The sequence below is a fragment of the Choristoneura fumiferana genome, chromosome 13 (genome assembly GCF_025370935.1).
Source record: "Choristoneura fumiferana chromosome 13, NRCan_CFum_1, whole genome shotgun sequence".
NCBI classification, from domain to species: Eukaryota; Metazoa; Arthropoda; class Insecta; order Lepidoptera; family Tortricidae; genus Choristoneura; species Choristoneura fumiferana.
Genome location: NC_133484.1, coordinates 6,832,402 through 6,850,319, shown reverse-complemented (window position 1 = coordinate 6,850,319; position 17,918 = coordinate 6,832,402). Strand labels below are relative to the sequence as shown.

Below are 17,918 nucleotides of genomic sequence, written 5' to 3'. Positions count from 1 at the left end.
TGGTTAGGGCACAAAACTACGTTTTCAGGTTTCGACTAAACTTTTATATGGCTCGAACGATTTGAGAAACATGGATATTAAATTGCAAATAGGGAGGAAAGTTTTCCGAGTGGCTAGTAACATTAATATTTAGTATTAGTGAGTGGATGTGTAGATCCCGTGAATCTGTTTCTTACGTTTTCAACCCGCATAGCGCCGCTATTGCGAAAAAAAACGTGTTTATGTTTAATTAATAAACGTGCTCACAAAATTTCACGACAGCCGGACAGATATTATAAGAAAACACTTTTGCCCCAGCTGAAATTGAGATGCTTCGCGATCGCTCGGTAAATTACTTCGGTAGAAAACTATCGAGACTTTTTTGTTTAACTAGCTTTTGCCCGCGGCTTCACCCGCGTGGAATTTGGTTATCGCGCGCTATTCCGCTCCGTTTCGACGTGAAAGACGGACATTTATTATTAAATGTGTATTTAAGTATGATTCTATATATCTAAGTGTACTTAAAATATGTTCGTCCGTTGCCTAGTCTAGTACCCCCATAACACAATCATGGTAAGCTAATAGTTTAACTCTGAAATCGACCGAAAAAAAAACCGGGCAAGTGCGAGTCGGACTCGCGCACCGAGGGTTCGTGCACATTTATAGGTATGTAAGTAAACGGGAATCGAGTCTTGAAGATGTTTCTCGCTTTTTCCGAGTGATTTAATACATCCAGTGTATGCATAGAGCTCTACTCTTAAGCAAAATGTACGCAGTGTGGGGTTAAATTATATTGGTCATTGATATATTATAGACAGACATAAAAAAACAAGATTTTCAGACTTTTCTAGTTGGTTGTGTTATAATAGCTACTTTATTGAATCAGGCGTTACTTTGCGGAGGTCCATATCAATGAACTAAAATAATAATAATGTAGTTCGCGGGTGAGCAAGGAAATTATTTTAGTTCATTTATAATAGCTACCTTCATACCAAATTTCAAGATTCTGAGTTCACGGGAATTACCCTGTAGGTTTTGATTCCCTTGCGAGTTTCGAAAATTTGCGGAAATTTGCAGCATAAACGGCTGCATCTTTTGATTGCGTTGGCTTAGAAGTTTGATTTTTAACAGCTCCAAGGGGCAGTAGACTTCAGTATTTGATATAAATTTCAGCTTGATACCTCCACGCGTTCCTGAGAAAAAGGGTCTTGACAGACAGTCAGACAGACAGACAAAAAGTAAGGATCCTATAAGGGTTCCGTTTTTTTCCTTTTGAGATACGGAGCCCTAAAAATGGTATCAATCTTATCTAACTTTGAAAGTGATCAATTATGCCCGGTTCACATTATTCCAGTAAAATCGTGGCAGTAGGTAGCGATACATTGCGGGGTCACAATCCAAACGAGTTAAATAAGTTCGATCAAGCACCGCAGTGTCATGCTATGGAACAATTTTACTGGAATACCGGGCATTCGTGTCAATGAGGGCTATCGCGTATGAATTCGCCACTAGAGGCGCTAGTGTAGCGTGAGGTCTCCGAAATGTCAAATCTCATAGTTTTTGGGTGAGCTACGCGGGTTTATTTATAATTAGAATAATTTTGTGAATATTTTGCAATATTTGAAATTAATTATGGCAAATATGCGTTCCGGGGCAATGAATGTCCGTATTTTGAGATAGTTTTGTCTTTCGGAAACCTTTTTTCCGAACAAAACGGGGACTATGCAACAATGTGGCATGCTCGATATTTTTATGGTACGGTTTTAAGGTGTATTCAATATGATTTTAATCTAAACTTTGTTTTCACGCCCGTAAACAGACTTTGAAAGCCATACTTAAAAACCTCACGCAACAGTGCGCCATCTAGTAAGACAATTAAATTTAAAAAATCAAAAAACCCGACTGCCTTAAAAACTAAAAGGAAGAAAATAAGATAAGTGGTCTAGAACTCTGTCAAGAAGCTCATTTAAGGTTCAACAGTCGGGACCCATTACCAAGATTTTTTGAGCTGGTTACGATTTGAATGGGTCCCGACTGTTGAACCTTAAATGAGCTTCTTGACAGAGTTCTAGACCACTAAACTTATTTTCTTCCTTTTAGTTTTTAAGGCAGTCGGGTTTTTTGATTTTTTAAATTTAATGTTTTTTTTATTTTACACTTTTTTCATATTTCTGTGAAAATAGTAGATTAAAAGTATTATAACCCATATATATTTAGAATGGGCTAATTTTTAGCTTTCATTTGATTTCCATATTGTTACAATACAAAATATATTTTTTTATTCCTTCGCCATATTTTTTTTCGCAGACGCCATATTGAAATAGTATATACCCTATGTCACTCCGACAGTTATGACGAATCCAATGATACCTCATATGTTACAATCCGTCCAGCCGTTTAGGCTGCAGCGAGGACCAAAGAAATGGACATACTATCCACATACATACATACATACGCTCGCAAAACATAACCCTCCTTCGGGCAGTCGGGTAAAAAACGATAGCCCTCATTGTCCCGTGATATCTATTTACCCAGTCTTCCGTTTTAATAGCGTAGATGTCCGCGTAAAACTTCAAAAAGAAGCAATCGTCTTCTCATTCGCAATTGTTTTTTTTCTATACAATTACAGAACACTCCCAAAAAATTGTAAGGGGTCTTTGAAGGAAATTGTTAGCTTAATGAACACAGCCAGGCCACCAGTGACTTTACCGCGGTAAATATATACGGGGTCGGAATTCAAAACGTCCCTTTTACTAAATCGCACAAACAAGAGTTTACCTTAAATCGACGCGGAACCTGTTTGAGTAAATGAGGTCTCGGTTTGCATAAGCCATTGTTGCATAATTATGTTTTCTTGTCAAGACGGTATTAACGCGTTTGAACGGGGCTATGCAAAGTTCAAGTTTATGGAAGGTTTTAACTTTAGTAAAGACAACTACGTCCACTAATGACAGTTAAGACTTGACTATACAAAACCTTCTGCTGTGGCGCGCTGAATAGAAGCATACTGAAGAATATTGAGCTCCGGGTTAGAGGGATTAGGGTAGTTTTTCTTATTTATAACTATCACTATAACTACTTCACAATGATGCTTTATAAAGCATACATAATTTGCTAAAGGTACTTACGCAAAAGCTGCTTCCGTGACAGGATCTTGATCTGGACCATAAACTGAGGACAAAAAAATACTTTCTTAGTCATACAATTTGAAATACTGGCCTGCTTATTTTATTTGTTAAATATTTTGTTCATACATATGTAGGTATGGTGTAATTTTACGTAATTCAAACTAAACAATAGCTAGGTAAGTTTCTAAAAATATTTTTGATGTTTATTTTTTGACATTCACAACTCGTATAAATGATTGCATAATTTCGAATAATACATAGTAACTAGGTGAATGATATTAAATGTTTTCTTTAAAATTCACAACTTGTGTATCCTGTAATGTTTTATTCAGACTTTCACGATTCTCACTCATAATTAATATTTGTTGGGACTTGATGGAGTGCCCCCGCCAAGTCGAGCAAAACAAAAACAAAGGCACGGCCGTACCATACTTTTCTCGAAGCCATTCAGGCTATTTTCAACATATTTTTAACAATAAACATAGTAGTAACGGCTACTAAGGCCCGAACTACGACGATTAAGTCCCGAAATATATTAGTCATAAATCCTGTGTTTGTATTTACTGCCATTTTACATCTAGCTCAAGACTTTTTTGTTTAAATTTAAGCTTCCCATGTTTACGATAAAATTTTATTTTAAGTCAACTTTATAATATAATCAATAGAGGTATCGCAGTAGCTTTTTAAATTAAAAGCATTAATAAGCTTACCACACACATTGCTACATTAACCTAAATATTGTAACATTATGGTAAGCGATAGAGATTTCACTATAAAGTTTAATGGAACACTCAATATAGAATCCGTTTTCATACGTTTTAAAATTTAATGTTTTTACATTTAGCTAAAGTAAACATTTGAATGTAGGTGAGGTGAGACCACCGAAGTAAATAGATATTTATAGTTTCCTGTAATAAAAAAAAACTTTTTCATTTTAATATTCTTAGTGTTATGGATAATAGGTTAAGGTATACCGTAGGCGGCAGGCTAGCAACCTGTCACTATTGTACCGTTTTTGTTAAACTTAAAACCTAAAATTGCTAAAAGTGGCTCCGCAGCGGTATCATTTCGTGTACTCTGCCTACCCCATTTGGGAATACAGGCGTGATTTTTGTATGTGTGTATGTAGTGTTTACATTATTACAGAAGTTGCCACGAATTCAAAGACAAAATTGCAAATAATAAAAACGTATTTTTACGAATTCTTAAGAATGAATTGCGGTTCTGCTGTAAAACTAAATTATTGTGACTCATTATTTTTGTCATTGCTACAAAATTACGTTCAATCTGTGCAACACTTCTATCAATCAATCAATCAATTATGCCCCTTCTTTACCGTTGTACCATCAGATAGTATCATTGATGGTACTATGGTGTTTTTTTTGCCCCTCATTATCCATAGAAATTTAGCTCGAGAAATAAATAAGCTTCAAATATATTCCATTCATCAGTAGCGCTAATATTTTCGCAAGATCGAGTAAGCTAAGCGTGTGTTGGGTATATCTTCCACAGCTTGTGTACACCTTTGCCATATTTTTAACATGAAACTACCGTGAGACACTCATATTAAAATGATAATGTACCGTATAACTCACGGCTTAAATCGAGTTTAGCTCGTCATTTTTTGGGGCTAATTCGTAGCCCTTCCTTTCCTTTTTGTCGCGCCAGCAGCGGCGCTACTACGAAATTCGAAAATTGAAGTTCCTGTCTTTCCGTCCTTTTGACGCTTATACTGTTTAATAAGAGGGTGAGAGGGACGTTACGACACGAACTTCTATTTTCAAATTTCGGAGTTTAGGCCCTTAGAGCAGTGGCGCGTAGTGCGCGTGTTGCAGCAGCCGCCGAGTCGCGTTACTCCTAAGAGGAAGGGCTACGTATTAGCCCGAAACATGTCGAACTAAACTCGATTTAAGACGTGAGCTATCCGGTACATTATCATTTAATACCTTTGCCATAATTGGGATGTCCCAATTTTTGACAACATATAATAAATCGAAAACCATTTGGAGAAATAGGCTTTGTGAAGCGTTTTCAGAAATCAGATTCCAAAAATGTGATAAACTGAATTAAATAAACAAAATTTAAGTAATGACCCTCATTTGACCCCTGCAGTGTCTCGTCACAAAGGCAGTTATAAAGCAGGTCTACACTCGTAAGCAAATTGACAATTTGAAATGTTCCTGTCCTGCTTATAATAGCAAAGAGTGACAAAGATAGAACTTTAATCACATGATGCGCACCCGGCCTTAAACAGTTGTCATTTATCGTAAAGTCCGAAATGTATACTAGTATTTCCAATGTATTTTTACAAATTAAATTATTAAATTACTACGTTACAAGTAAATACAAAAGAATTTAAATATCAGATTTTAATAAAAAAATATCTATTTACTATCACACCATTAAATAAACAGGACTAATCGAAGCTAAAAGAAGAGAGATAAATAAAACTATTTGTCACGGTTCATTTAGGACTCTAAGCCGTGCTTGAATTATTGTCAAATGTAATGCCACAGATTATGTTATGTACGACCTGAATTTTTCTAGGCAATGGAACGTGGCTGTCTCACTGTGACGTCATCCAGCGTATTTCGTAAAAAAATATAAAAAATTAAATACTCATCCAAATTCAAAATCAATGAAAAAAGTATCTTAAAATATCCTATTCTTTCTAAAAATAAAATAAAAACTATAGGTTGTTTTTTTTTGGTGAATCCCAATTGTCATTCACGTTCATTGAAGTACAAAATTGGGAAACTGTAGGGAATCGAGTTATATCACTGATTCATTTTAAATACCTACATTGTCAAGAGTAAAACCATTTGCTAATAACGGATGTTTCACAAAACATTATTAACCCAAACCTATTTTTAGTGACGAAATTCAAACAATAAAGCGGCCAAAACCGTCTCTATATAATTCACGTTTCTCAGCTGTAACAATTTTCATTTTCTTGATGCTGTATAACAATATTAATTTAAATACCTAAGCGTTCAAGCGGAACAGGATTCGCTAAAAGGATGTTTCACAAAACATTATTAACCCAAACCTATTTTTAGTGACGAAATTTAAACAATAAACCAAAACGTCACTATATAATACACACCACACACACACACACACACACCACACACACACACACACACAACACACACACACACACACACACACACAACACACACACTAAAACACAACAATTAACACAACATACCGCACTTACTCAAAATAAACATAATCTTTGTATTTTTCCTAACGTTACTTTAATACCCAGTGAAATTTGAACCTAGTCTCAAAACTAACAAGGAAGGAAAGGGTTTACAAAGTCGAGTCTAAAAATGGCCACGAATGAGATTCTCAGTGCTACGAGTGGCGTGTAAACATTGTGTATGAATCGGAATGGTTTGCATTTGGTTTGAAAATTGCAGGCAAGTGCAGTAGCAATGTAAGTTGGTTTATCAGGCTCACGTAATAGAGATACGGAATTGTTTTGTATTAACATTCTGATTACCTTGGATAGGGCTAATATTTACGGTTTGCGTTGTATTCTCGGTGTATAACTGTATAAGTTTATTTTATAGAACAACACAGCAGTGGAGCAATATTAAATAAATAAATATCACGGGACAATTCACAACAACTGACCTAGTCCCAAAGTAAGCTTAGCAAAGCTTGTGTTATGGGTACTAAGCAATGGATAAATACATATAATTATATAGATATACTCAAAACTGGAATTCAATACCAAAAAATCTACGACAGATATGTCACTGTTAAATCTCTCAATGTCACTTCTGTCACTGTCAAATAAACTTTTCAGGTTTCGCCAACCTTTTTTAACAGTGATCACAAAATTCTATATTGCTCTCGTGTCTGACATTTTTTAATGCGCAAGTTGTCTCCGCGTGGTTTCTGGAATTTTGCTATCAAGTTGCAAGTTAGTAAAGCTTGTGTTATGAGTACTAAGCAATGGATAAATATAATTATATAGATATACTTAAATACATATTAAACACCCAAGACCCGAGAACAAACATACGTATTTTTCATACAAATATCTGCCTCGACACGGGAATCGAACCCGGGACCTCAATCTTCGTAGTCAGGTTCTCTAACCACTAGGCCATCTGGTCGTCTAATGGTCGTCTTCTGATGGTGGTATATTGCTTTTATATTTATCATTTTTGTATCATTATTAGTTTGGTTTGGACCAGTTGTGAAGCACTAGAAAGTGTATCGTCCCGCTCGTACGACTAGAGTGCGAAAGGTAGAGGTATATATCTATTTACTTCTGACAGGCTACTATTTATCCCGGATAAATGCACAGTACCCGAGGGAACAGCGCGCGATAACCTAAGTCCATGCGTACGAAGTCGCGGGCAAAAGCTAGTAGATTTATAATCTAAAATAAGTATATCATAACAGCAATACTCAGGGTTTGACGTGTTTAATTAATAGCGTGAGGTATAAATATATAAAAAACAAGGTCAATATGTAGCTCAGCTTTAACTTACAAAACGACCTCATAAAATGACATCGGTATTTCATGTTAATATGCAATAAAGCGCAAACAAATTTACGCTTAACGGCATGAACTCAGAACATTAGCTTCGGATATTCCAATTTAATCTTTATCGAGATAAACTTGGTTTAGTATGCGGTATTCCACATGCTAGCAGCTTCGGGGCGCGAAGCGGAGTTACTATATGTTTTTGCATCCTAATTTACCTAAGCAACAAGATCTTGGTGATAGAAGCAGACGCAAAACACCCACAGATCCTAGGACTCCCCGTGGTCTAGCATTTCAAGTGGTAGCGCTGTGTATAAATACAACAATTTTAAACTATTAAACTTGGCAGTGTGCACTTTGCACATGATTTATAACTTCTTTTTGTATTTTTTTTGAGATATTTTTTAGGACTTTGTAGTCGACAAAGTAACGTTAAGGTTTGAATCATGAACTTCATTAAATTTTGTCGTGTTAAGGGTAAAACGAAAATTCATTAGATCCTGCACTAAAATCTGTATATTCGCCTGAAAACCTGAGTAAGGTATGGAAATAACAGTTAAGTACCTATGCTGAAATGTTTTCCGCTTTTGCTAGGCATAACTTTAACAAAGTACCCACCCAAGTTGATCTGTTTTACCTGCCGGAATATCTACTAATTACCGGACATATATCCTGTAGTTCCACTTGTAGGTAGTCTAGGTCCTCATTTGATTTATTTTATTGAAGAATAGTACTAATAGCCATATTACGAGTATATAGAATGCCACCCCAATAAAGACCGTCCAGGCCTGATGAAACGCAAAGAATAACATGCAATGAAAGTCGAAATGAAAATACTAGCAAAGTGCGAGTGGAGCTCGCGCACTAAGGGTCTTGTGCGAATTTGTAAATAATGTCAAAATATACGCTAAAAACGGCCGCATCTATAGCTAAAAAAATCAAAAATTAAATAGGTTTGCTTAAACAAACTAACAGGTAATTAGTTTGCTGAAGTGGCGTTGGGCTGGCCACGTCTGTCGCAAGACCGATGAACGGTGGAGTAGACGATTCCTCGAATGGAGACCACGGACGGGAATACGTTGTGTAGGTAGGGCGTCCTGAGGCACGGTGGACGGACGACCTTATGAGGGTCGCTGGCAGCGGATGGATGCGAGGGGCTGAATACAGAGTGTTGTGGCACGCCATGGAAGAGGCCTATCTCCAGCAGTGGACTGCTGTACGCTGATGATGATGATGATGAACAAAATAAAATATAAGTGTACTTTGTTAGGAGTCATTTCATATAGGTTGTTTATTATTATCATTTTTTATTATTATTTGTTGCAATATACATTACGTATGGATTTCAGTTGTCTATAATAACTGTACAACAAACGGTCCAAACAATTATATAGGCAATTAATAAAGGCGAGAAATGAAAGTCAAGTTGTGGGCGAGTGTGGAAATGTGACAAAGGTGCGACAGCCGCGTAACAAGACCAACTAGAGGTGTCCTTGGGGACTGGGAAGGTTCGTTTTAACGCTTGCTAGGCTAAAAAAAGTGGTTCCTAACTAATTTTTACTCGATTTTATATAGGTTGGAGTTGTCGTGTGTAAGTTGTGGTTTCAAAATTGGCCTACTATTTTTCGACCTCCTGGTATCCGATTGAGCTGAAATTTGACACGCGCTTTTGTAAGTCGGTGACAATACAGTAATCTAAAGGTCAAACCGATATCCTCCGCAATTTTTTTTGACACCCAAATTCAATAAAGATACTTTGACTCTGTCTTTGATACAGATTTGCAGTGTGATTAACAATGCAATAAAGTCTATGCAGTCTTCAAACACTACTCATTCAATACAAATTTATAGACAGTACTTTTGTGAAATTATAACGTAGTTAGAGATCTACGTAGATCTAATCCAAACACATGAAAACAACAATATAGACATTTAATCTGTTTGTCGAAAACCAAAATTTCATGCGCGATGTGGCTGAAATCTGATTTACAATGATAAATGATAATTAAAATATAAACCTGCAGTAGGCAGAAGTACCGTTTGTGGCCACTGTACCGTTTATGGCCATTTATGGTTTAAATGTACGTTTGTGATATTTTATTCGTTTCAGTATAAACTATATTAAACTGTATTGTATTGTATTCTACTGTATAAACTTTTGAAAACTAAATAAACATATTGTTTTAATAAGTACTATATTTTTTTATATATTACTTCAAATGTCAACTGGCCAAAAACGGTATTTGTTACTGCTTCACGGTAAAACGAACGACAGAACGGATTTGCTACTTTTTAGCCCGATATTCCCACAGGATCTAAAATCCCAAAATCTTAACCTCTATGTCTAGGAAAACGAAATTTTGCACGAGTGTTTGAATTTGTTAAGCTATTCTGCTATATCCTTCAGTAAAATCTCGGAGTTTTAGTTCGAATACCAGACCTATTAGTTTGGCAGTTGAATGGAAATTATTGTTACCTTTGTTGTGCCATTCACATTTAGCTTAGCAACAGCTGAGTGAACAGAACTAGCACTAGCTATTACAGATTTCATTTTGAATTTTCGACTTTACGCATTGCATCAGGATAGTACGATTAAACATTTATTTTCTAAAGTACAAACTGGAAATGGTTGCACAGAAAAACCAGAAAAAGAGACCAGCGCTGGGAATCGAACCCAGGTCCTCAGCAATTACAAATTGTATTTTCAATATGGTTTCACGGGATACCCGTAAAAGTAACAAATGTGGAGTTGAAATAAAAAATAAAAAAAGACTCCAAAAAACCAATCCTAAACAATTTTTATTAAGCTCTTGAGATAAATTCAGCAAGCATTCACAGAGGATCACAGAGGTGCACTAAAAAAAGAGATTTTTCTAAATTCCCACGGGTAGAGAGCTCAATTTTTTTTTTACTAGAATGAAGTCGCGGAACAAAAGCTTTTTTATAAAAAAAAAGTACTTACGGCTTTAGGTAGATGAAAGATAGCCGAAAGTTTATGTAATCTTATCCCATAATAACTGTTGTGTTTGCTTTTATTTAACTGTATTTTCTGTTTCACCCATTTCTCTCTATTACTACCAGTCTAAACCATCCGGTGCGCATTTTGATGAAAAAAGCTAACAACTGCCACTTTATCATTTTTATTTACGACGACGGGAACTGGAGTCATTTACTTGCAATTAAAGCAACTAAAGTAAAACGAAAATGATATACGTGTAGCCATTATTTTCAATTTGTGCCGGATGATGGGGAGTTTTTGCTGCAAACATAAAAGGAAATAGGCCTTAGGTTGGACATAGGCCTCCCCCATAGACCTCCAGTTGCCTCGGTTGGAAGCGGCATGCATCCACCGTGAACCCGCGACTTTAAACAGGTCATCTGTCCTGTGGACGTCCTACGCTGCGCTTGCCGATCCGCGGCGACTTTATTTTGAGGATAATTTACAAAATACCGAATTATTAAAATATTTCACCGTACGGAACCCACTTCACTGCTAACACGATATGCTGTTTTTTGAAAATAATGACATTGTGTTTATAATAGCATTTCACACATGATAAGAGGTAGGTACTTTTAAACATGTTACAAGGGAAGCCTATTCTACATTATTTTTAATTAAATATAGGTATGTATTTATATCCAACACATATTAAAAACGTATATATTTTCAACTTTTTTTTCAGAAAACTTCTTTTTTATCTGGGTTATTTTACTTTATTATATAATTTATTCTTTTTTTTAAGATTTTTGATAATTAGATTTTTTTTATTGTATAATTGTTTTTTTTTGCGCTATTTTTTTTATCAATTTAGATTTTTTTGTCATTTTCTGAAAAAAAAAGTTGAAAATATATACGGTATGTATTTTATGTATGTATGGCATCAACTGTACCCGAAACATAATGCTCAGTATAGAAATGGAAATGTAGATTCCGCAGTAAATTCCTGCGTGATATGAATCCGACAATTCTTCGCTTTCAAGGATTCCTCGTAATATATGAATGGCCGACCCTACCCAAATAGGCCTTTTAATTTCGCGTTCGCTAATACGCATAACGTTGCATTTCTAGAAAAAATGTTAAAGACATAATATACTTATTTGAAAATAATTTTACTGAAACGTGCCCCTTTTCTGACCTCAAATGATTTAGGAGATTTGAAAAACTGTTTTGCTGTAGAAGAAATAAATACATTTTAAGCTGCCTAATACAGAAACACAAGTAATTATAAATAAAGGCTATAATTCAAAGTACTAAAAACCACTAAATTAGTCCAGGTATTTCTAATTAGGTAATTTGTTAGAGAGATAGATAGATAGAAACTTTAATCCTCATAATAAAATAAAATAGCTCTATTCACGTTGTGTTTATTTTAAAGGTATAAGTACCTACTAATATTGATGGACAAGTACAGCCAACCTCCAGTAATGGAGTGGCACTTACCTGAAGAAGATTTTAAAAGTAGGTCTAAAAATACACGTCAACATTTTATTATCAAATAAACTTTTTTTTTAATTTTCTAAAAAAAACACTGTAGAACGGACTCATCCATCTCAATTTTAAACCGATAAACAAACCCTAGCTTATTTCAGTAAAAACATTTGTCTCACTCTCACTCCGTCATTTTTAAACAATTTGCTTGGCAAGAAGACAATACTAATTTCTACATTAAAGTTAAAAGACTAACATTTTTAAACTATGGTCACGGAAATCTCGAGCTTTCTAGTTTAGAATTTTACATAAAATGTGTAGATCGCGGATGTTTCCCAACAAAATGCAATGTTCCTTCGGGAATACCGATAAATTACCGGATTCGCCCCTGGCGGGTTGCCGGGAACAAAGAATAGTAGTAGCTTCCAGTTCGTTAAGGGCTTATTTTATTTTACTCTTTTTTTCGAGACTTAAGGGGATATTTAAAGTTTCAATTTGAGTGCCAGTCTTAAGAATAAATAGGTAGATTTGATAAACCAGCAATCGAATTATTTAGGAATGACATCATTCTTTTCAAACTTTATTACAATACAATACAATGAATCTTTATTTAACACCAACACATAGTAAGCAGAGTACAGACACAGAGGTAAATAATATAGAGATTTAGGTAGATTATTAATAGAAGAAATGCGTAATGGTAATTTCTTCCTTTCTTTCTTTCGTTTGATGTAATATAATTTTTGGTTAAAATACGCTTTTAATTCGAAGAATGTTTTTTATCATTGTAATCTATTGATTGGTTTAGGTTAGGTTACGTAACGTATTTTTTAGCAAAAATTTCGCAGAAAACTGCCATCCTTTTTTTTAAAGTGTAAGAAATTTGATACGTACCCAATTATTTTAATTTAATGATGAAAATCGAAAACTTTATCAACATGTAAAAAACACTGAAAGCTAGGTATAATCAAGGACAATATATATAGTACAATAAAATATCAGATCCAATATCGCAGTTTATTTACCGCGCCACGTTTCATTTAGACAATATTGTTTTGTATCGGGACGGGGATTAAATAAATCAACAAGCTGGCGAGATATCGTGAGATATTCCAAAATGAATTCCAATCGACAGAGTAAACCTTTCAGAAACAAAACTCTTAATTTATTTTGACTTTGATTTATAAAGGACATTATTTGATTTGTTTAGGACGGCGAAATTCCCTGCGAGATATTCTTACAATGAGCATCAAATTAAAAAAATATTCAGGTGTCATGCCTTTTGGTAATTTGATATAAAAGTCTTCGTAATAACGTGCTATTGTGGAACTGGAAACCAATTAAACTTTGCCGTTATACCGTTGAGAGCCGAAGGAAGGAAAAAGTGTTGTATACGAGAGATATTTCTCCATTAACGTGATAACTAAGTGTGGAAGAGGCTTATTTTACCGAAGAAGCTATTAGTGAAAGAATATAAAAAATGAATGAAAACTTTTTTTTATAAAAACAACAGCTTGGAGCAAGGTAGTATACAGAATATTATAGAAAATACTCAAACAAAACTTTATACAATTTTGGTAAATTATAACTACAGCGTATAATGTTAATAATAATGTTAGAATTTAATCCTACCTAATCAACAATGGCAAATTTCTTTAACACCTTTAAAGTTTGAAAGAGTAGATAAGATAACATTTTCACACAATATATTTTATTATCTGAGTGAATTTTCCGACCCGCGTCTGATTTCCTTTAAAACTAGATAAGCATGCTCCATCTTAGTCTATATCTTTGTTTAACACCATTTCGATTTTGACAAAAAAAAAACAAATGAGGAGGATCTAGTCATTTGAGCAACAAATTTTAAATCATACGTAACGGCTAGTATTTCATTTGGCAACACTTATTAAAATGCTATCCGAAAACTTTACAAAATATATAAAATCTAATGACGACCGGATGGCCAAGTGGTTAGAGAACCTGACTACGAAGCTTGAGGTCCCGGGTTCGATTCCCGGCCGGGGCAGATATGTGTATGAATAATAAGAATGTTTGTTCTCGGGTCTTGGATGTTTAATATGTATTTATCTATATAATTATGTTTATCAGTTGCCTAGTATCCATAGTATGTACAAGCTTTGCTTAGTTTGGGACTGGATCAATTCGTGTCAAGTGTCTCATGATATTTATATTTATTTATTTATATTAATTGCATAACTAACAAGTTAGGTTAAAAATAAAATAACCCCACGAATATTACACTACACGACGACACCCCCTAAACTAAACATTCCCACTAATGATATAAATACGAAAGTTTGTAAGTCTGTGTGTTTGTTCCCTCGTCACTCATCTCGTCTAAATCGCTCAACTGATTTAGATGAAATTCGATATACAGATAATTTGAATACCGGGGAAGGACGTAGAGTAGTTTTTATCCCGGAAAATTGCAAAGTTCCCGTGGGAAAGCGATAAACAGATTCTACGCGGACGGAGCCGCGGGCAACAGGCTACTTTATATAATATATTAGTACAAAATAGTTTTAACAAACAACACATTTCATCATCATCATCACCATAATGAAACATAAGTTAGTGAACAAAAATTAAGGCAAGTACAAGTCGACATACATTTCAACTGGAAAATGTAAACATTTCTTCACAGTTTTAAACCTCATCAGCTAGATACTGCGACACATTTTTTTATGTTTATTCTAACGCGATGCAAGATGTTTACGGCTCTTATCTAACCGTACCAAATATGTACGGTTACGCTGTAATATGCGCCATAAAATTACTCCATCTCACATTTATGAGCAAACAAAAAGGACGTAACATAACCTAGAACTTTTTAGAAAAGCTTGTGTGTCAATAATTAAAAACTTTTCTTCATAAACCACACACATCTAATTAATCGACAAAAAAACTTTACAAATATTAGTGCGTACCTAAAGAGGAGAGCCAAGACGAGTTAAAAAAATACGGAATTTTCTCGAAATTTGTTGTCGTATTTTCTATCCCTCATAGCTTCGACCTGAATAATACAAAGTCTAAGAATAAGCTGTATTGGGTAGCCTTATGAAACATTTTATTTTTATTTATTTATTTTATTTACCTACTTCTCGAACTTCTACAAATACCTACTAAGAATTTGAAAATTAAACTACCGAAAGACTCACTCACGCAGTGCGCGTTTTGGATCAGCCACCGTGGCGTGTGTTTTTTTCAGGTTTTTGGTAAAAAGAAAACATTTTCAATACAATATTTTTTTCGCTGACTGTACTTTTTGTTGACTGTACTTGCATTGTCATCCAAACTACATTTCCGTACCAAATTTCAAGTCGATCCCATAAACCATTGAGGAGTTCCGTCCTGCAGAGACGTGCCTGCCTGGACCACCAGGGCGTCACTGCCAGATTATTGCATTGTCATCAGATTTAGGTACATAAGTTTGACAAATTTCAAGACAATTCGATTATTAGAAGTGGGTCAAATTTAACTTGCAAGATTTGACCCAAATAAATAAAGATACAGGGCAAGTTAAATAAAAGCTTGTAAAAAGGGGGCAAAAGAGCATGAGGAATGCATGAGGATGATGATGCCTGATGGGTAGCAATCACCAGCGCCCATGGTCACCAGCTAACATGAGGGGTCTCACAGTTACGTTACCGGCCGGCCCTTTGAGACTGATAGGCTCGTTTTTGCGTAGGCGTGTTTTGTTTGCTTCGAGAGGAAGGGCTACCTACGAATTAGTCTGAAACATGTTGAGCTAAGCTCGATAAACGACCAATTATCCTATTATTTCACTATGACTAAGATTCATACATAAGTAATCGGAAAAACAATCTGTAACCTACTCCGATCCACATGAAGGACGGAGCAGCAATGTAAATAGGAGTAAATTGAACTGATTTTATATTCGTAATTGGGTTAGGTACAAATAGAACAGAACAAATTCATTTAAAGTTAGGTATACATTGAATTGAATTTGCATGAGTTATGAAATATCGTTGTTAATTTGTATTCGTGACTGTATTTCCGCTAAAATCAATTATATGAAACAAAACACTGCTTCATTTGCAGTTTCCTTTTAATTACTTAAACGTGTTAGTTAAAAATTAGAACCAAACAGTGTTGCATATTAATGGGACCTTATTAGCATTTTTAGGGGCTACTAATTACTACTGCTCGTGTCTTAACAGCAAAACTAGCGTAACGTTACCAGCGTAACATAACTTAACGCAAGTTAAAAGTAACGTTTTCCATCCCTTAATGCTAATTGATTTTGAAAAAAAAAATATTTGTCAGTCAAATCAAAATCGAAATTAGTTTTGTTTTTAAATATGAATGAAAACGGAAAAAATGGGGATAAAACTATTTGAGCAAATTAAAAGAATTGGAATGTACCTACAAGACAAGCATTTGTGGTGACAAGTGAGTGATAAGTGATGACGTAAGATTTGGTCAAAATCCACCGATTGTATAAAAAAATAAAATAACCGTGATTAAATACAAGTTTTAACATAAAATGCTTCAGCAAAAGGTCTTTTTATTTCCATCAGCAAATTCAACGTCGAAAGCACGGTACGCCAACTACGAAGCGTGTACTTAGTTACGCTATACTAAAACTGTGCTTCTCGTCGGTTAGTTCCTTTAGCAACATAGTTGCTCTCTTTCACAGCATCAGTGGTTCGTTTCCAACGTTTAAAGGAAACCACGCTACGTGTTCAGAAAAAAAGCGATCACGCGACTCCTGCAATTGAGCTCACTGTTTAAGTAAAAACAAAAGAAAAAGTACACGGTCATTGCTAGACCCCGGATTTCTGTCGCAATGATGTCACAAAAGGGTAGTTTGGGGAGTTAATGGAACAGTGTTAATTAATACGGCTATGTAAATGATGATGATGACGATGATGCGTGTGAAGATGGTCCCAAAGGAAGACCAGCAGATTGTTGATTTGGGACCATGTGATTTTTATTTTATTTTTATTTTTATTTTTACCCATCTTCCCATGTTGTCACGAATAAATGATTTTCTTTCTTTAAATTAAAATTTAATACCTATATAAAAATATATTACAAATAATTACAGCAAATCAAAAATTTCGTTAGGTTTAAGTTAAACCAGTTTTGGTTTTTGTGTCCGCTCGCTTGTTGTTGGTGTTTTTTTTACGTAGATGTTTTTGGACGGTGTGATGGTTTTTGGGACCGTCTTCACACTCACATCATCATCATTATCATCATCATCACTTACATAGCCGTATTAATTAACACCGTTCCATTTACTCCCCAAACTACCCTATTGTGACGTCATTGCGACTAAAATCCGGGGTCTAGTCATTGCTTATATTTATAACTGTAAAACAGTACAAAGCTTTACATTGAAAATAATTTAAACTTTCTTCAGAAACTTTAGTATCTAAAAAAAGGTCCTGACTGACTTCATCTTACAACGCCCAGTTCTTCAAACCTAGGCAAGAGAAAATCGCATTGGCTGGCATAGCCACACAGGTGATCTAAAACCGAAAAAAAAAACTGCATTAAAATCCGTTGCACGATTTAAGAGTTAGCGAATATACAGACAGACGAACATACGCAAAAACGACTTGGTTTTATATTAGGTACCTATTTATTTAGAAAACACAATTGTACCTATGTATTTCAAAAACAAACAAATTACAATTTTAAATTGTAATCTTGCATTTTCCCTTTTCCCAGTGAGTATCCAATTGGATTAAAAACAAAGGAATTGCACACTACTAACGCTTCGATTCCACAACTGAAACGTTAGATATTCGATATTCTTCGAATTGACAGTTTATGTGCGAAGACGAAGCTAAATGTCCGTTCAGATTGCTATGAGCATTGCACAAAA

At 34.9% G+C, this 17,918-nt stretch overlaps 1 protein-coding gene across 4 annotated transcripts in view; it reads right to left on the bottom strand.

The window, feature by feature from the left end:
• Positions 1–17,918, bottom strand: part of LOC141433965 (angiotensin-converting enzyme-like) — a 203,296-nt gene that overhangs the window by 132,445 nt on the left and 52,933 nt on the right. For all 4 annotated transcript variants that reach the window (XM_074096134.1, XM_074096135.1, XM_074096137.1 and 1 more), the window contains exon 2: positions 3,108–3,150. The gene's annotated coding sequence lies outside the window, so the exon portion shown is untranslated. The remainder of the gene's footprint in view (positions 1–3,107; positions 3,151–17,918) is intronic.